We start from the raw sequence: 21,539 nt of genomic DNA, 5'->3' as shown, positions 1-21,539 counted from the left end.
AGATAATCCACTTCTGTACCCTGGTGTAAATGTATTGTCAATTGATATTTTACACTCAGCTGCACTGCCTCTTTCGGTATCAATAACAATTTGTACTGTCAGTAGTCACATCTGTTTACAGGTGTATTACCCTTTCATTTGTCAAAAACTCTGTTTACTGTTTCTATTGTTATAAGTGCTATGTGTGTTTTTATCAAAATTTATACATTATATTTATCAGAATGTATGTATTGTATATATCACTATGGAGCTTTTCAACTGAGCCTCCACTAACAATGGGCACTTTTTTGGCCCAGTGGACCTTCCTGGTTAACAAATGCAATAAAATAAATAAACATATAAATAAATGGAAGGGAGGATGCAACAGAGTGTAGAACATAATGGTGAAAACTTATGGAATGAGCAGGCTGTAGGAGAAAAATGAGATAAAAATATTATATATATATATATATATATATATATATATATATATATATATATATATACACACACACACACACACACACACACACACACACACACATATATATATATATATATAGGTTCATAGGTGTGTACTAGGCTAATGGCCCTGGAGCCTTTACAAGCCTAGCCCATAGGATTAACCTGGCATCATGCTACCCAACCTTAGTTCCCAGTGCCTCTGTTGAGCAGAGCCACTGGAGTGACCCATGGGGTAAATTTTCTATTTTCCATCCACTCATCAAGATTTCTCTTGAAGAAGGCCAGTGAGGTGCTCTGCTTGACATGTATGGGAAGTCTGTTCCATAGCATGGACAGTCTCTGGGGTATAAACCTGTCTCTCCAACACGTTCTGTTGATTGTGGTAATGAGGCTGAGGTGGTGTGGAGGGATTGGGATTTCTTTAGATGTAGCATTTCTAACAGAGCTGCATCAGACATGGCTTTGTAAGTCAAGCAGAGATTGCCTCTAAGTAGGTGATATGAGACAGAGAATAGCTGGGGGGTTTTTGAGTCTGTCCATATAGGACAAGTGTTTAAGGCCTAGGATCTTCTTTGTGAGGTTCTTTTGTGGCCTCTCCAGTTGTTGCAGGTGTCTAGTGAGGTACATGCCAAATGGGGCATTGTACTCGATGACTGGCCTAATGAGGGAAGAGTAGAGGGAGACAATGACCCTTTTCTTTCTGTATGCAAAACCCTTTCTAATGAGATGTGCCACATAGAAGGTTTTTCTCACCACAGTGGCAATGTGGTGGTCAAAAGAGAGGTTGCTGTCAACATATGTTCCTAGATCTCTTATAACACCTTCTGTGTTCAGTGTGGACTACTATCGATGTGGTAATTCAAGGGAACAGTTTTTTTCCCAATGGGGATGACGACACATTTTTTAGCATTGAGCTTAAGGCCATGGTTCTGACACCAGCTGTTGGTCTCATTGAGGCCTTTCTGTAGGATGTCAACATCACTTGGGGAGTTAATAATAGCTCCCAACTTGCAATCATCTGCAAATCTTGTCAGCCAGAGTCCCTTTGTGTTGCCCTGGACTTCAGATAGGTAGATACCAAACAGGAGAGTACCTAGGACCGAACCCTGTGGGACTCCACTCATGACTGGTTGACAGTCGGACTTGGAGTCAACTGCTTTCATACTGTGGGTTCTATCTGTGAGCCAATTTGCAACCCACCTAGTGATATAGGGGTCGATGCCTAGCTTAGTGGATTTTTCTATGATTCCTGAGTGGGGAAAGGTATCAAATGCCTTGGCCAGATCAAGGTAGGCTGTATGAACCACCTTGCCTTCATCAACAGCTCTGGTGACTGACTCAAAGAAGTCGACCAAGCTGAGCAGACATGATCTACCCTTCACAAAACCAAACTGTGTGGGATCCAGAGTTTGGAGAGTCCCTATATCCTTGTTTATTAGGTCCATGATGATGCGTTCCATAGCTTTGCATATCAGACTCATCAGGCTAATGGGGCAATAATTCCCAGCATCTGTAGTCGCTCCCCCTTTATGGAGATGGATGACTGTAGCAGTGGGGACAAAGCCTGAGGTGAGGCTGTGATTGAAAAGGACACACAGGTGAGGTGCCAGTTCACTCTGTAGTTCATGTAGAACACAGCCAGGGATACTGTCACGTCCCATGGAAGCTGTATTATTGGCCTTGGACAGTGCTGTTTTAACCTGTGCAGCAGTAATACTGGGTGCTTGGCAATCTACTGGTATTGTGATTGGTCCTTTGGGGAAGAGAGAGGGATAAAGCTGGCACTGAATCTGTTGGCCAGTATACTGGCAATATCTGTTGGCTCAGTATAGGAGGTACCATTATGCAGTAGCTCAGAGCAAATCTAGGTATAGATATATATGAAGATAGGTTAAGTTGGCAGAGTTAGTAAGAGAGGTAAGTGGGTTGGGGTAAGACGTATGGGCACATGAACAAAAGTACAGTTTTGTACCTACCATAAATGTAGATGTTCGAGGGCTATTGCAGCTGCAGTAATCCCATATGGGTTTTCAGCCGTCAGGCGGTCCCTCGGTCGGCCGAATTCCAAAGTCTTGGTCCGGCGTCGGTTGTTGTCGCGTAGTCTTCTGACGTCAGGAAGGCTAGAGTATAAAAGACACAGCCGACGCCATCTTCTTCAGTCTTTCTTGCCCCAGATGTCAGGTGCCCCCAGAAGGAAGGCAATACATAAATAAATCTAATCCATAAAAGTAAGCAAATAATACATAGCAGGATAACCCAGTCAGCAGGTATGAAGAGGTATTCAGACCCCAAGGTCTTACCAAGTGGGGAAGGAGGGTGGGAAACCTGTACTGCAGCTGTAATAGCCCTCGAACATCTACATTTATGGTAGGTACAAAACTGTACTATGTTCATCGTGCATTACAGCTGCAGTAATCACATATGGGTAGAATCCCAAAGCTATGCATAGGGTGGTAGGTACTATACGGAACTGGGTTGAGCTAGAATGCCCTGCAAAACTGCAGTGGCAAAGCCTGCTCTTGTTCTGGAGTATAAAGGCAGATGGTAGTGTTTTGTGAAGGTATGTACAGAACTCCAAGTGGCTGCCTCCAAGATATCTTTAGTAGGCACTCCTCTGAGGAAGGCTGTAGAGGTGGCTGTGGCCCTAGTGGAGTGAGGTCTGATACCAGTAGGGACAAGCTTTCCATGAAAGGAATAACAAAAGCGTATGCAGTGACCAATCCACTTGGAAATGGTCTGTTTGGTAACAGGTTTCCCTTGACCCCCTACAGCATAGGAAACCAGGAGTTGATCTGATTTTCTGAAGGATTTGGTTCTGTCCAAGTAATAACATAGCTGCCTATGGATGTCTAAAGAATGTAGCAGCCTTTCCCCTTTGTTTTGAGGGTTAGGGTAAAAGGTAGGAAGGTGTATGGCCTGGTTTAAGGCTACCCTAGATACCACTTTAGGCATAAAGGAAGGGTTGGTACGAAGGGAAACCCTGTCCTGATGGAAGATGAGGAATGGCTGCACCGCCATGAGGGCCTGTAACTCAGAAACTCTACGAGCTGAAGTGATGGCCAGTAGAAAAGCTGTTTTCCAGGACAAATATTGTAATTCTGTTGAAGCAGCAGGTTCAAAGGGAGGTAATGTCAATTTTTCTAGTACGTAGTTAAGGTCCCAAGCTGGCACTGGCTGTTTCCTTGGAGGTCTTATGTTCTTAGCCCCTCTGAGGAACTGTCGTAGGAGTGGGTGTGAGAATAAAGGAGGATCCATGTTGAATTCTGCAGAGATTGCTGAGGCATGTATTTTGATTGAGGAAAATGAAAGTCCATTGCTCAAAAGTTCAGCTAAGTACTGCAAAATCTGAGGTAGGTTCAATTTTCTAGGATCCTGCCCTCGTTTTTCATTCCAACAGCAAAACCGCTTCCATTTTGCGGAGTAAGCTTTTCTAGTAGATGGTCTTCTGGCCTCCAAAATGACATCCTGCACCTCTTTGGAGAGTAGAGTCTGATGTGATGCTAAGGAATTTTCCATGCAGCGAGACTGAGAGTTTTCAGCTGACTGTGAAGGGTTTTGAAATTGTTCTGCATCAGCAGTAGAGGTGTTAGAGGCAGGGGCCACGGAGGAGTGTGTGTTAGGCTCCTCAGGAGCAGATACCAGTGTTGTCTCGGCCAGTCTGGAGCAATCAGTATCATCCTCGGCTTGTCTGTTCTTACTTTCAAAAGTACCTTGGGCAGGAGAGGCAGAGGTGGGAATGCATAAACTGTCCAAGTTGTCCATGTGAAGGAAAGAGCGTCCACTTTCCAGGCTTTTGGATCGAAGGTCCTTGAGCAAAACCTTTTTAATTGATGGTTTCTGTGGGAGGCAAAAAGATCTATATCTGGCCTCCCCCACGCTTGAACAATCTCTGTAAACACCTGTGGATGTAGTTTCCATTCGTGAGGATCTGTCATATGTCTGCTCAGAGTGTCTGCCAGTGTGTTTTCCATTCCTGGCAGGTACTGTGCTTGAAGTTCTATTTGTCTTTCCAGAGCCAGGTTCCAAAGAGTCATGGCTAGTCTGCACAAGGGGTATGAATGAGTTCCTCCTTGTTTGTTTATGTACCACATTACTGTGGTGTTGTCTGTTCTTATGAGCAGTTGTCCTGGATGCAGGAATTCTCTGAACGCTGAGATTGCATTTATTACTGCCAGCATTTCTTTTGCTTGATGTGAAGGTGCTTTTCTTTTGGGGCCATCTGCCCTGAATGCACCTGTCCTTCATGTGCGCTCCCCAGGCGTAGTCTGAAGCGTCTGTGGTTATGACTTGTGTAGCTTGAGGCTTGCAGAATGGGAGGCCTGTGTTTACTTGGTATGCTTGGGCCCACCATATGAATTCCTTTTGAAGACAGGGAATTATTGGGATCACCGCTTCCAAGCTGTGACTGTGTTGAGACCATAGATTTTTTAGGTACCATTGAAGTTTCCTCATGTGCAGCTTTGCGCATGGGATTAGAAGAATGCAAGATGCCATGAATCCCAGAGCCTGCAGGATTTTCCTTGCAGTAAGCCTGGTACTTTTTGCAAGTTTTTTGAAGTACTGAGATAATTGCCCTTGTTTTTCTGGCGTAAGGTAGGCCATCTGGGTGTTTGTGTCCAAGTTGGCACCCAGGAAGGTTATTTTCTGAGAGGGCGTTAGCTTTGATTTCTCCTTGTTGATGGTGTATCCCAGAGAAAGCAGTAACCGTGTCACATATGCCAGGTGTTTCAGAAGTATGTGTTTGCTGTCCGCTTGGATCAGGCAGTCGTCCAGATAAGGGTAAATTTGTATCCCTTGAAGTCTGCAGTATGCAATCACTGATGCCAGGCACTTGGTGAATACTCTGGGCGCAGTCGATAAGCCAAAGGGCAATGCAGAGAATTGATAGTGGTTTGAACCTGCAAGAAATCTGAGGTATCTTCTGCAACTTTGTCTGATTGGGACATGCAGGTATGCCTCCTTGAGGTCCAATGTTACCAGCCAGAACCCCTTGCCCAGCATGGGAAGGAGTTGCTGTAATGTGAGCATCTTGAATTTTGGCACGAGAAGAAATGTGTTTAGGATGGATAAGTCCAGTATGGGTCTCCAGTCGCTTCCTTTTCTTGGCACCAGGAAAAGCCTTGAATAAAAACCTTGTGCTTGTTGGTGCGTAGGTACCTTTTGTATAGCCCTCATGTTTAGGAGCTTTGTAATTTGTAGTTGTGCCTCTACCCTTTGATTTTGTGGTAGATTTGGCATGCCTCTCATTTTTGGAAGAGTGTGAAAATGGAATTTGTAGCCTCTGTTTATAATGTCCAGAATCCATTTGTTGTGACAATATGCCAATTGTTTGCAAATAGTGCCAGTTTCCCTCCCAAAGGTGCTGCCAGTTGAATTTTGCTTGGCATGGAAATGAGGGAGTCATTGAGTCTGCTTCCTGTACTGCTGTGCACTGTCGTCACCACCTCTTGGTGCTGGAGATTGCCATTGTCTGCCTCTATAGGGTCCTTGGGCTTGTCCTCTGCCCCTTCCGTGTCTGTATCTGCCTCTTTGGGGCTTGTCAGTGGTTGGAAAGGACCAGTTTTTTGAAGGCCAATTCCTGCTGAACCGTGGTGGCTGGACCTGTAAGAAAGCTTTGACAGTTTGCATAGATTTTGCTTTTTCTTCCATTTTACGTAATATATCCTCAGCATTAGTACCGAAAAGAACATCCTTATGTAAAGGTGCATCCAGAATTTTTGCTTTCACATGGTCTGGCAGATTTTGTTCCCTTAGCCATGCATGTCTGCGAATGACTGATCGGTGGCGGCCGCTCTGCTGGAGGCCTCTAGGGCATCATAACCACATTGTAAAGTGTGCTTACCCACTTGCTCTGCACTATGCATCATATCCTGCAACTCTTTTATATCTGGTTGTTCAGGTTGTGATATTTTGGTCTTTAATTGTGATAACAGGAATTGTTGATATTTAATCATATGAAACTGGCAGTTTAAGGCCCTCATGGCTAGGGGGGGCCGAGGTATAAACCTTCTTACCCCACCTTTCTAGAGATCTAGATTCCTTTTCCGCAGGAAGTGGATTCTTGGCCGTGGAGGCCTTAATTCCTTTAGGGCCTTGAGAAATAGTTTCAGGGTCTGCATTATGGCCTTTGTAGAGGAACTGATGAGAATTAGGTACTCTGTAATACCTATCCGGCTTAACTGGTGCAGGAGGCAGAGAATCAGGATTAAGGCAGGCCTCCGAGTAAACATCATCCAGTACCTCCAAAACAGGAGGAATAGCCAAAGGTCTATGCTGAGGTAACCAGAGAAATTCCCTAAGCCTTTTCTTGGAGTCTGAAAAGTCTTGGCCTTCCCAGTGGAGGTGCTCTCTCAAAGAGTGTAAGGTTTCCCCAAAAGAAAAATCCTCAGGGGGGGATACAGAAGGAATAGACTGCTCTGCATCCGAATCCTCGAAAGGGGAATAAGAGTGTTCTTCAGCATCAGAATGTTCTGATAAAATGGATCCCTGGTCAGAAGAATCCTCCTCTACTCTGGGTCTCTTGTCCGGAGGGGCCTGGGAGTCTCTGATAAGAGTGATAAGGTCCTCAGCCATTTTAAGCATGTGCTTCTTAGGCATGGGCCCAGATGATGGGCCGTGTGTAACTGGCCTAGTATGGTGCCTGGCTGTTTTGGATTTAGTGAAGGCCTTAATAGAGAAAGAGGATGAAGGCCTAAATACACCATGGGTGGATGTAGATCTATCCACATTGGTAGGCTCAACATATGCAGGGGCTTCGGTTGTAGTCTGGGAAAGGGCCGAAGAACCAGCGGTCTCGGGTACAGAAGACCCCGCCGAGGGAGTGTCGTCGGTAGTCAGGGACTGCAAAGGCGTCTCACTGAGAACTGGACCACGTGGAGCCTGTTTCGGCGTGGTGTCGGTGGAGACCGCGGTCCTCATCTGGTGGTCCTTTTCTTTGCGTTTTTTAACCAAAGCGGTAGTCGGAGTATCCAACGACATTTTATAATTAAACGCTTTACCAAAAACGTGCTGGGCGAACTCCGCCCGACGCTTGATAGTGCGTTTATTGAAGGTAGCGCAAAAGCGACAGCCTGAGACGTCGTGGTCTGGGCCCAAACAAGGTATGCAAAGGGAATGGAAATCCTTATGCGGTATTTGCTTCCCACAAGAAATACAATTATTAACTTTTTCTGACATCGGTCTGAGGCAAGAAAAGATTCTAGCGGGTACTTAGCTTTAATGAAGACTTCGGTTCCAAAATTTTTCGTAATTCAGGAGCTGGCCGACCGGCACTTGCGAACTGCTTCTGCTTCGGGCACCACGCGGCAAAAAAGACTGAAGAAGATGGCGTCGGCTGTGTCTTTTATACTCTAGCCTTCCTGACGTCAGAAGAGTACGCGACAACAACCGACGCCGGACCAAGACTTTGGAATTCGGCCGACCGAGGGACCGCCTGACGGCTGAAAACCCATATGTGATTACTGCAGCTGTAATGCACGATGAACATCAAAGAAGACAGACAAGATGGACATATCCATGTCTGCTTCCTTCCTTTGATTCCACCCTTGTGTGACTTAGTGATAGGCAAGCCATTAGGTCCATCAAAAACTGGGTCAGCTTTTTACCATTGCAGCAGTCTCAGAACAGTGTCCTACACTTCAGTCCCTGGTGCTGTTGCTCTAGTCTTAAAGGTCTTCCACAGTCTTGATACAAATCTAAGTTACTTGCCGTTGTTAACTGTTAGGTTGTATCTGTTCATTTAGATTATATACAAAACTTCTGCTCCATCTTATTCCACAAATACCTTTGAGAATTCATATACTGTTTATATCTGTTCATTCTTTGTTGGTATAGACATCTGCTCTAGCTCATCGCATATTTACTATTAAAACTGTATTTACCGTTTCTGCTTTTTGTACATTTTTTGTACGTTAAGTAATATAAATGTTTACACGGGAGCTTTTCTCCCCAGGCCTCAGATAAAAATGGCACTTTTCCACCCAGTTGAACTTTCAAGGTAAACAAAGATGACTCGATCAGTCTATCAATCAGTCTTTTTCCCAGGTCTGATTCAGTAGTAAGGGAAGTGAGGGAGTGCATTGTTCAATTCTTGACTGGCAAAGACATAAGAATTTTGGATACGTAACAAGCTTCCCTGCACAACAACATTGTAGGATATGAAAGATGCTGGGCTAAGGAGTGTAAGAAGCAGAATCAGTAAAACCAAGCAGTTAGACTCATTAACATGATTAGTTCTGTCCAAGCAGACTTATTTAACTGAATAAACCTCAAATCCTCCCTCTCTGTTTCATCTCTAAACAACACTGCTATCAAAGGTGAATGTCACACTAAACTACTCCAGGTTTTCATAGACGAGGAACTTAAATTTGACATCCACATCAATAATTGCATTAAAAAGACACCAAAAACTCAGACTACATTACAGAAACAAAAAAATTCTTAAGAATCTAAATTGTCCTTAACTCAAGTCTACCTACTCCCTACCCTATTATATGCCATCCCAATCTTAACTAACCTCCAAAAAAATATGTCAACCAAACTTGAACTTACTTACAGTAAAACAGCTAGATTTGCCAGTAATGTCCCATATCGTTCTCACCACTGCCTTTCCTTAAAAAACTCCACTGGCCAGAATTTCAACATCATCTCCTCCTGGCTCAGCATCACCTGACTCACTCTATCCTTCACCAACCTATTGCCTGTTCTTCTCTTGCAACTGTCATCTCCCGATATGTCCCTAACCATGAACTATGTAGCCCTTACCAACACTTCCTTCAAATTTCCAAACCTAATAAATCCATTGGCAAAATAGTCACCCAGCCACATCTGCTTGGAACTAAATTCCTGTCCATATCAGATCACTTACACAATTAGTTTCAAACTAGCTTTAAAGGAATATCTGCTAAACTCCTGGACCTGCTGCTATAATGATCCTACTTGAATGTTATCCCCTTTGCCTTGCCTCTGTTCTTTTCTGTCCTTTGTTTCGCCCCATCATATGTCCGAGCTATGTGTACTACATTCTACTTCTCAGACTATTCCTATATCATTAACAGGCTTCCTTTCAATACATTGCAGCTACTATCTTAGTTCACTCCTTAAAGGGACAATCCCAGGGATTTTTTGTTTTGATTCAGCCTTTGTTTACATTTCAGGTTTGCCTTCCTGGGCATGCTCAACTTCAGCTGAGGGGGGTGGGGAAAGAGTGCCTGCAGGAAGTTTCAAAGGTGTCAGCTAAATTCCATCTCAAATTGCAGTTGTACTGACAACACCTCTCCCTCTGAGCCATTCATTACCTTAATCGGTGCATTTTACACATTAAGAAAAGTAGCCTTTCAGACATTTTACGACTTGACTGTTGCTGCTACTCTACAAAGCACATCAGTAATTCAAGGCTTTTAAAACATTAGTAAACGGAGTTTTTTTGTTTCTTTCATTTCATATTTCATTCTGTGACAACTGTGAATCCTGGCCAACTACAACAATTTTATGACATGGCTTCTACCTATAGAAAGCATCTGAGTAAGGCAAACAATAGTGGAAACCATATTTTTCTTTCTTTCATTTCATCTTTTACTGTGTTCTGATTTTTGAATACTAGCCTGGTGTAATAACTTTATGACCTGCTAGTAATTCCATAGAAAGCAAGTGTGTGACAGAAGGTTGGAGCACTGGTACACACACTCTTCTGTTCCTTTCATTTTCTAGTTTGATATGTGCTGATTTCTGAATAGTACTAGACAAATGCACTATTTTTGTGAGCAGGCTGATTGTAATCTGTAGAAGCATAACTGATACAAAGTTTAAAAATTAGTATACACTCATCTTTTCCTTTCACTTCCTATTTTTTTTTTTTTTTTGCTGATTTATAGCTACTAGCCAAATGCACTTCCTAGTGTACATGCTACATCTTAGTGAGTTACTGCATTGTATTATGTTTTCAACACTTCTTTCTATTTTAACCTTATATCTGTATGAATCTGTTTCTAGTTCCACTGTTATTATATATAAACAAATAACTGAAATGACACTGTATAGCTTTTGGGATCATTCTAACAGTTTGCAGTACCTAACGAGTGTCTTGATTCCTGGTCTGACAATGATTAGTCCTACATGGTAACATTTAAACGGTTGCCATTCCAACTTAATCACATGACAGCATACCTCTCAACAAAACCAAAATCTGGACAAAGCCTAAAATAATGAACAAATGCCCAAAAATAGAGACAAATTTTAAATACTTATACACTTAGAAAGTTGCTAGAATAACAGGACTTCTTAGTGTACATTTTCTGAAGGATGTGAAGTCTGAAACTCAAATGTCTGTCATTATTTAGTAACTTCAATCCTCAGTGATTTCCCAGAAAATCAAAATTTTATAAGGAACAGGCCAAAAATATCAGGCAAAAATCTGGAAATTCAGGTAAAATCTGCACAGTTGACAGGTATGCATGGCAGTTATGATGGAGCAAAGTGACAGAAACTACAGCTGTGTAAAATCTTACCATAACAGTTGATGTCCTTCTCTCCTCTGCTGCAGTATTGGTAAAGAAGGGATGTATTGTCATGGATAGCACGTTGGTTGGCCAGTATAAATAAGCTTAAAAGAAATATTGGTTGTGCCATACTTCACATTTATGCTATGCACACAGAACAATGGGCAAAAAGGGACTTACAAACGCAACTAGCTATAACTGTATTGCTCCAGAAGAGAACAGACGTCATAGACAAAGATTCCAAAGACAACCACAAGGCATTCTATGTCAAGAATCTAAATGGCAATCCTCAGATCTGCTCTGAGCTACAACAGAATGGCATTAAATATACAGATCCCAAGGATATTGCCAATATCCTGGCTGATCAATTCAGTGTCAACTTCAACCCCCTCTCACCCCTAAATGACGCATCTCATAACTGAAAGATTGCCAAATTCAGGTAATAACGGCCACACAGGTAAAAACTGCACTCTCCAAAGCTAAGAATACAGCATCCATGGGACCAGATAACATCCCGGGCTGTGTACTACATGAACTACAATATGAACTGGCACCTCACCTAAGTGTCATGTTTAATCATAGCCTCACCTCAGGCTTCATGCCCACTGAGTGGTGCACATCTACAGTTATCCCACTCTACAAGGGGGGATCCATCTTGGATACTGGGAACTATTGCCCATCAGTCTGAGCCTGATCTGCAAGGCCATGGAACATATTGTCATGGAACTTATAAACAAAGACATTGGCAATCTTCAAACACTGGACCCCACCCAGTTTTGCTTTGTGAAGGGCTGATCTTGTCTCCTGAACCTGATTGACTTCTTTGAATCAGTCTCTAGAGCCGTGGACAAGGGTAAGGCAGTCCACACAGCCTATCTGGACCTCATCAAGGCCTTGACACCATCCCCCACTCTGGAATCATAGATAAACGTACTAAGCTGGGCATTAATCCCTACGTCACTCGATGGGTTGTCAACTGGCTTACTGACAGAACCCACACTGTAAAGGTAGCAGACTCCAAATCCAGCTCCAGACAAGTGGAGTACTGCAGGGTTCATTCCTCAGGCCGCTCTTGCTTGGCATCTACTTCTCTGAAGTACAGGCCAACACTAAGGGACTCTGGCTAACAAAGTTCGCAGATGACTGCAAACTGGGAGCCATTATTGAATCCCCAAATTATGTGAATATTCTACAAAACGGCCTTACAGAAACAGATGCTTGGTGCCAGAGCCATGGGCTCAAGCTCAGTGCCAAGAAATGTATAGTTATCCCTTCTGGGAAAAAACATGTACCTGTGAATTACCACATAGGTGGCAGTACACTATACACTGAAAGTGTGATAAGAGACTTAGGCACACAGGTGGACAGTGGTCTCACCTTCGATAAGCACATTGCCACAACAGTCAGAAAATCCTTCTATGTGGCACACCTCATCACTAAGGGCTTTTCATCCAAAAAAAGGAGGTTATTGTCCCACTGCACTCATCCCTCATTAGACCCATTATAGAATACAATGCCTCGTTTGGTATGTACCTCTAAAGACATCTGCAACAACTGGAAAGGCCACAGAAATACCTCACTAAAAGAATCACAGGCTTAAAGCAGATGCGTATGCTGACGGATAAACTCCAGCTATACTCTGTTGCATATTGTCTACTCAGAGGTGATCTCTGCAAGGCCATGTCAAACCCAGAGCTGTTGGACATGCTACATGTAAAGAAATCCCAATCCCTCAAAGTCACATGCTCTAGGTTGTTATCACAATGAAAGAAAAACATGCTGGAGGGATAGGTTCCTGACCCAGAGACTCCCCAGACTCTGGAATAGACAGCCCATACATGTCAAGCAGAGCGACTCTTTGGCCTTCTTCAGAAGGAACCTTGATGATTGGATGAGAGATAGGAAATTCACCCCGGGGATCATGTCAGTTGCCCTGCTAGACAGGGGTCCAGGGAAGTAAATATTGTGGAAAGAAATAGCCTGGGAATTGTTATGGCTAGGCTTGTATAGGCCTAGGGCTGATAGCCTAGTGCCAGCCTATGAACCTACAGGACAAAGGAGTCCATACACATCCAGAAGGAAAAAATGCAGAACAAACAAGAGTGGGTTGGAGGGAGGGAGAAAATACTGCCACAATGAAGAGTAGGACATCTATTGTTATGGTAAGATTTTTACACAACTGTACTATGTCATTCTATATTACCTGCAGTGATGGTATAGAAGGGAGAGTAAAAAAGCTGAAGCACATAATGGGAGGTGGAAGACTGAGAAGAGCCCTCAAAAAACCCACATAAAATGGGTTCAGCAAAACCTGCTCTGGCCCTGGAAAGTATATCCAACTTATAATGCTTAGTAAAGGTATGCACTGAAGACCAAGTAGCAACTTCAAGGATGGAATGGTGTCTAACCCATTCAAGAAGGCACCAGAAGAGGCAACACTCCTAGTAGAATGAGCTCTAACAAAAGCAGGCATAGATTTGCCATGAGAAGAATAACAAAATAAATGGCCGCAAATATCCTGGAGGAGATGGTTTGTTTAGAAACAGCCCAACCCAAAGACCTAGAATGAAAATAAACAAAAAGCTGATCAGACTTACGAGTAGTCCTAGTCTTATACAAATAGTACCAGAGCTGTGTGTGCAAATCCAAGGTGTGCAGGAGCTTCTCACTACCAGACTGAGGACAAGGGAAAAAGGAAGGTAGTTGTACTGACTGATTTAAGGACAACTCATTGACTACATCGGGCATAAAAGAAGGTTTAGTACAAAGGGACTCCCTGTTCCTGTGAAAAAAACAAAAAAGGAGGAATGGCTATAAGGGCCAGGAGTGGAGAAGCCTTCGGAGCAGAAGTAAGAGCCAGCAACAAAACAGTCTCCCAGGTGCAATGTTGCAAAGAAGCATAATCTGCAGGCTCAAAATGAGTCTGAGTTAATTTTTCCAAAACAAAATTAAGGTCCCAAGCAGGAGGAGGGATATACTTTCTTGGAGACCTATTATGCAGGATGCCTTTAAGAAACTGTTTGATCTCAAAATGAGAGGTCAAAGGAGGATTCAAGGGCAGACAAGTAGAAATGGCTGACAAATGGGCCTTCACAGAAGAATAGGCAAAGTATGACTGGAGCAACTTATACAAATGAGTGGACCCCCACTGAAAGGGACCCTGGTGACGACCATAGCACTAGACTGAAAATCTCTTATCATTTGGACGTATAAGATTTTCTGGTTGAGTGTTTCCTTGCCTCCTGTAAAACACTGAACATATCCTCAGAAACGGTATGCCTGAATGGGATCAAAACCCTATTACCTACAATGTCGGTTGCAGAGTAGACAAGTTTGGATGGATGACAGACCTTTTGTCTTGTGAGAAGATCCAACTAGTGAGGTAACTTTTGATGGTTACCCATGGCCAGATGCATTATTTCTGACAGAGTAGTCCATAATGAATTTTTAAAGTCTGACAACTCATTATAGCTCTAAAAAACTATGTTACCAATTACTTCTTTCTTACATGTCAAACCTTCAACATTTGCAATCCACCTGAGGAAAACATTCTTCAAGTCTGCTTGGGGTATTAAAATACCTATGCAGATACTTCCAAGCAAAAATCCTAAATCTTCTAGATTTTGTTGTATATTTGGGAACCTTACATATATCCTCTCCCTGTTTCTTTGTGAACTTTCCAACCTCCTTCGATTTTTATAGTTATCATGCAATACTTTATATGCCCTACTAATTATCCACCCACACCCCTGGCTAATTATAAATACTAACTCTGCAATTACACAATCCCCATGGATTGTCACTCTCGCACACCTGTCAAATACCTGTCTGCTGACCAAATGGTGTTGCTTATCTGCATGTTGCAGCACTTGCCATTCACTCCAGAGCTTGTCACCCATATAAATCAATGTCCTTGGCATACATACACACACCTATATAATATACGTAATACATACACATACAAACACAGATATGCATATATATATATATATATATATATATATATATATATATATATATATATATATACACACACAGACACAGACACACACACACACACACACATACAGATCCATCTCTCTCTCTCTCTCTATATATATATATATATATATATATATATATATATATATATATATATATACACACACACACACACAGATAAATCAAAACAATTAAGTCCAGCACTAACAAGGAACATTAAAACCTATTTATTCACAAAAAGTTACAATGGTCAGAAGAGAAAAATCCATCAGCAAACTGCAGTGTCTCCACTTACGGAGCATCTTCAATGCATGATAAAGATAAAACACCAAAAAAATATGCATTTACATAGTAAATTCACACACAGTGTGACTCAAATTGATTAAACATTTAAAGATATGATTGTCTATTAAAAAAACAGGTAAAAGATGCATCCAACTGTGAAATATATACTATCAATGTTAATACTAAAATATTGCTGTTTTTTTATATTATTAACCATTCATGCTAACAATTTAATAAAGAACTAAATCAAATTTTCCTAAAAATAATACATAAATGAGTAAAAAAAATATATAAAAATAATAAAGCCATTTGTAAACATATTATATAAATTCATCAAGTCCTGTCCTATATGTTGATCCTTATCTAGGAATCCAGCTTGCTTCTTTTTTATCAAGTACTATTTGCCAACAAGAGTTACCCAATCTATTCCAACAGTGTATATGTGTTTCTCTCTCTCTTGCTATACACACTATATATATATATATATATATATATATATATATATATGGTTCTACCTGACTTCGTCGACAGCTGAGAAGACCGACATCGAATCGAGCTCCAGAAGATCAGCAAGAAGACCGACGCGAATCGCGGGTTGCAGAACATCGACAATGCAGAAGACCGACACGACGGATGACAACACCAACGCCGAGGATGCCGACATGGGGAAAGGCTGTGTGAGTATGCGGTAGTGACGGACGTTAGGGTGCGAGGCAGGTAAGTGTGGAGATTGACGGTCTGTGGGGATAGGGGTGGGTTAAGTGAGTTAGGGTTAGGGGCGATAGGGCGGGTTAAGTGAGTTAGGGTTAGGGAGCGATAGGGCGGGTTAAGTGAGTTAGGGTTAGGAGCGGGTAGGTAAGTGTGCGATAGTGACGGACCTTAGGGTTAGGGTAAGGTTTAGTGTGGGCTTGTAAGGATTTTGGTGTGCTTGTGTTGTGTGTGTGGTTTGTGGAATGGGGATGTGTTTTGTTTTGTATGGGGTTTCGTGTTTGTGTACCGTCGGTTATTTCGTTGTCGGTTATGTGTGGTTTCGTGTTTATGGACTGTCGAATATGTGGTGTCGGTGATGTGGTTGTCGGTGTTGTGTGGTTTCGATTATGTCAGGTAGAACCATATATATATATATATAAATATGTGTGTGTATGTGTATATATATATATATATATATATATATATATATATATATATATATATATATACACACACATATATATACAGACACATACACATATATATACAGACACATACACATATATATACAGACACATACACATAGAAAGGGAGACATTAAAACAGGAGCAGGCCCAACAAGGAGCCTTGGGACACACTACTGGTCTCTAGTCTCTTGGTGGAGGTGCTGTCACTGATCCTGACGTCTTGGGTCCTGTCTGTGAGCCAGCCTGCAATCCAGTGAGTTATGTTGGGATTTATACTTAGTTCTGATAGTTTGACAATACTTGAGTGGGGTATTGTATCGAACACCTTGGCCAGGTCAAGGGAAGTGGTATGCACTATTTTCGCCTCATTTGTAGCCATGGTGACCCCCTCAAAGATGTCAACTTGTTTTGATATTGCTAAGACTTTAACCAGACATTGTGTGTTTAACTTTTCTTCAATGCATTGATCTAAAATTTTGTATTATGTTTTCTGTTTTAACTATGTATTAGACAAATCCATACTCTTCCTATGTTAATATATGTAATACTTACTGTTATTTTAACATTTTTTACTGGAGCTTTTCTCCTCGGGTCTCTGCTGAAAAATGACATCTGCCCAGCCAGACTAACCCAGTTAACAAATGCCAAATAAATAAAGTGTTTTGTGTATGTGCATCCATGCTTGGGGGGCTATACTGGTTAAACACTGAAGTGGTAATTTTCTGTGTTTGGAGATGTGTTACTCTCTCTGCTGCATGGATTTGTTCACTTGGACTTACTCATTTTACCAGTACATGCTTGGAATGAATAAACATAGCCTATCTCACAGCCGAACATGGTATATTAATATGTTATAGCATTATAAAAATATGCAAACAATCTACTGATGCAGTTTCTCATGTAGCTCAATTGACTTTAAACTTTATTAAGCCAAAAATTCAAAAGGTTTATGCTTTCTGCTAATGTACAAGCAAATCAGGGCAGTTTATCAGAAAACTTTATAATGAAATAAGATATAAACCAAAAGCTTGTTCTAGAATTCTCAGTACTGCCAATACAGTGCTGGATGCTTTTTAAATCAGTAATGTCTGCAGTATCACTAAGCACACATCACAAAATAGCAAATACAGGGTGTGGCTTATTAAATGCATCACAGTTTTTAGAGTGGATATAATACCACATACAGATTATTTAGATATATGCCATCTTGTACATCTAAGCATGCAAGCTTTCCTCTCAGCAATGTTCTTTAATCAGGCCAACAGAACTCAGTTCATCCTACAGTTCTATGTTTTATTCCTTCTGTCTTCATTTTGTACTGGGGGGGGTCTCAAAAAAAGTAATTTAACCAGACTGCTGTTTGTGAGGGGGAATGAATCAAATGAAAATAAATAAATAAAATGTTTACTGTGAACAAAGCTACTTGTGTTAAGCAGATTTCACTGCCTTCCTGTCAGTTTGTTACATTAATGAACATTAAAATTTTAAGAGGGCAGTGCAGTGGTGCAACAGTTTACATTGTCACCTCACAGTAAGAGGTTCTCTGGTTTAATTCTTGGCTGGGGTTCCTTCTGTGTGTCCTCCCTGGATTCATGTGAGTTTCCTCCCATGTTGCAAAGAGATGCATCTGCAGTGTTTCTTCCTGGGCATTTGCTGAAAATTGGCTTGTTCCACGTCAGACTTTACTAGTAAATAAATAAAAGACTAGAATATAATTGTCTTTAAAAATGACTTGGCACTGGCACAGCTAGTGTTATTTGGGTAACTTTTTAACAAAATTCTAAAATCAGTTACATTAAATCTTCACGTAATTTAATTTATCTGTGCAGCTGAGAAAAAGTTCTAACTGAATAACGCAGCACAGTACCAGACATCTTTTATTCTGGTTTGAAGCCAAGAAAAGATAATTGTACTTTACAATTCAATGTGTTGCCTTTTTCCAGCCATGTAAAGAAAATGCAGTGTGCAGTTCAGTATTTACATTAATACACTTTCTGTTTGCTGAAAGAAAATATTAGAATTACCTGGCTATACCTAGAGCGTGCTGCGAACACACAAAGGAAAATAATAGCGACTTCTATTTTAATCAAGTTTGTTATTCAGAGATGTAAAGAAATCTAACTCTTTAGTCTTCGAGATGAACTTTTAGTAATACTAGTGACATTAAAAACATCACAAGCCGCAGTTCTCTTTCAGCATTGACTTACATGAATCCAATACAATTAACTTTGTGGTAAAACATAGAAGCTCAGCATTATAAAAGGATAAAAAGTCCAAGGTGTCTAAAACAATACAGAATCACTTTTATCTTGGCACTGCATTTCTCTCTAAGCCATAATTACTTAAAATAAATTGGTTCTAGTGGTTTACAGCACCCATTCTGTAAAATGCATTTTGGTTTGAATTCTGCTCTGTCGTGCACCTCAGGGTATGAATGTTAATGCATTCCCACAGCCCACCTCCATCAATCCCTCTTTGTGAGTGATAAGAAGCAAGACTGCTCTGTGAATACAGACTCATATCAGCTAGACTGCTGTCTATATGTGGTATAAAACAGACTAAAGCCTACTAAAATATCAGAGTTGTTAGTCAATTTGAAATTAGCATGCAAGTAGTATGCTGATATTAAGATGTGTTTGCATGTATAATCTAAGAAACAAAGGTCAGCCAAAAGTTACAATATTTGAATATAACATTTTCACTTTTATTAATAACCATGGCTGGTATTCACAAAACCTCTATTAAGAGCAAGAAGATTTCACTGCACAGAATAAATTGAATTATCCAGGATACTGTAAGCATCAATACAGGGGCTTCCTGATTCATTTCTAATGTGTATGGCAAAAGGGTGACAAACACCAGCATAGTCCTGCAGACATATTGCTTAGAATGTGTCAAGGAAAGAATTTAGGATGACTACCGCAGCAGTTGAAAAGAAGGGGATATGCAGAATTTTAAACAGCAATGGACATGAAAGGCTGAATGTGAACAACACTGAACAAGTTCTGTACATAGCCAGAGTATCATGACTGAAGTAATCAAAGAACAATCATTTAAAGAAAAATATCATGTTCCTATGAGTAAATCAAAACAAGATAAGCCATGAGTGGCATAAACGTAATCCGGTGTAAGAGGTAAAATAATGAAGTCCAAAAAAATCCAATAAAAATACAGTAAATTATAGGTAAATGCCAAGCAATCAGCCATTAAAAGATTTCCCTGATCCACATTTATTAGGATACACATTTTCTTCAATTAATAGACATGAGATCAGTAGTTTTTGAACTTCATACATTACACTAGATTAGACTTGTGCGTCTCACAGCTTATCCTATTTTGGTTTCCTTGCGTTAGTCCTGGGCAGGGATTCTTGATCACTAACAGGTTTGGATAAGCAGCACTGAGATTTGCTCTACTACAGATACCCATGAAATGTATATTCCTGTAAGCAGGAATGTCTGTGCAGAAATGATAGATCAAACTGTTACATACACAGCACATGCACAAGAACAGCTAACACTAGGTACACCTGTGTGCAAATATAATGATAAGATACACACAATGCATGTGACCGCATATACATGACAAGCAGCAGGGACATAGTGTAATACAGACACTGACAACTCATGACTTTATGCAAGCGTCATGTGACAGTAATTAAGTAAGTAACCTCTGTATTAATTTAACCTTGTACTGCTGTTCTCAACCACTAAACGTGTAAATATGCTTTACATCCTTTACATGCTTTATATCCCTCTCCAAGCTGCTGTTTAACTTTTGTTTGGTTTTTGCTATTTTGAATGCAAAATTTGCTTAGTTTGTTTCTGTTTCCACTATATTGTACTTCATATTATGGAGCTTGTACTATGTATCATTGGAGCTTTTCTCCCCGGGCCTCTACTGAAAACGGGCTCTTTGAGCCCAGTGGAGGCCCCCGACCATCAAACTGGAAATAAATAAATAAATAATTAATGATGGAAATATAGAAATGAATGCTTTAAAGTCAGTTGTACAGTGCAGGGGGACCATCAAAAACATCCATGAGTGAACAGTCTCCATATGGCAGGTAGTGCACATGCATGAGTGAATAGCATGCCAAACAGTAAGGCTGAAAACAATAAAATATAGTGAGGCGAATCCAATCCAAGTTGTAGAAATACATACCTAGATTACTGGGCATCAAGTCATAGGACAACTGGGTGGGAATTGGCAGAAGAAGAGTTTTTCCCTGCATCTATTCAAGCATAACTTGGATCAATGGATGACACATCATAGATTTATCCTGGTGTGGCATCAATGTCTCTGTTAGAGAGAGGTACCTTGTAAATGCTCAACCACTCATACTACAGTTACATATACCTCTGCAAAAACCTATGGGACTAAAACCTGTGTAATATATTTTTGGGAGGCATGCAAGGCTTAAAAAGGCCTACTAGGATCAATAGCGTAGTAATCCCCTATGATCTTATGATCATGTAAATCTTAAAAAGAAGCCTAGCAAAAATGATGATGATCACCACACATGCATGTAACATGTAAACAGATACACATACACACTTGTACCACATGGGCATGCAAACACACACACACACACACACACACACACACACACACACACACACACACACACACACACACACACACACACACACACACACACACACACACACACACACACACACACACACACACACACACACACACACACACACACACACACACTCCCTTTTCCTGGTAAAAGAAACATCAAATTAATGAATATGAGAGAATAATCTGCAAATGCAACATAATGTGTGACAAAAGTTATTACTTTTAATAGGACATAAAATCCTATTTTATAATTTTATGATTTTAAAATCATAAAATAAAATTAATAGGGCATAAAATCCAAGGAAATGCAAAAAGGGGATCTGAAGTATTTTACTCATTTGTTATATTTCATTAGTTAATCAGATAAGCCCACTGAACATATGTCACTTTTCAGGGGTGACCCAAGGTGCACTTTCTGTTTATGTAATTAGGTCAGAGTGACACAGTTTGAAAATGGAAATAATGTAGGGAGTGACCATGGTCAGAATGAGACTACATTATGCCCAATACTACCACAGCATTAGGAATGCAGTAATGGCATGGGATACACAAGAACTGAAGTTGGGGAGGGAATTAAAGGAGAAGT

General features: G+C 40.9%; 1 protein-coding gene across 4 annotated transcripts in view; it reads right to left on the bottom strand.

Annotated features, from left to right (window-relative positions):
- SERTM1 (serine rich and transmembrane domain containing 1) overlaps window positions 1–21,539 on the bottom strand; it is a 215,964-nt gene that overhangs the window by 44,109 nt on the left and 150,316 nt on the right. The window lies entirely within an intron of this gene.

The sequence above is a fragment of the Protopterus annectens genome, chromosome 5.part1, assembly GCF_019279795.1.
Source record: "Protopterus annectens isolate FY-2018-M chromosome 5.part1, PAN1.0, whole genome shotgun sequence".
Lineage (NCBI taxonomy): Eukaryota > Metazoa > Chordata > Ceratodontiformes > Protopteridae > Protopterus > Protopterus annectens.
The sequence above is the reverse complement of the archived record's forward strand: the minus strand, read 5'-3'. Positions and strand labels throughout refer to the sequence as shown.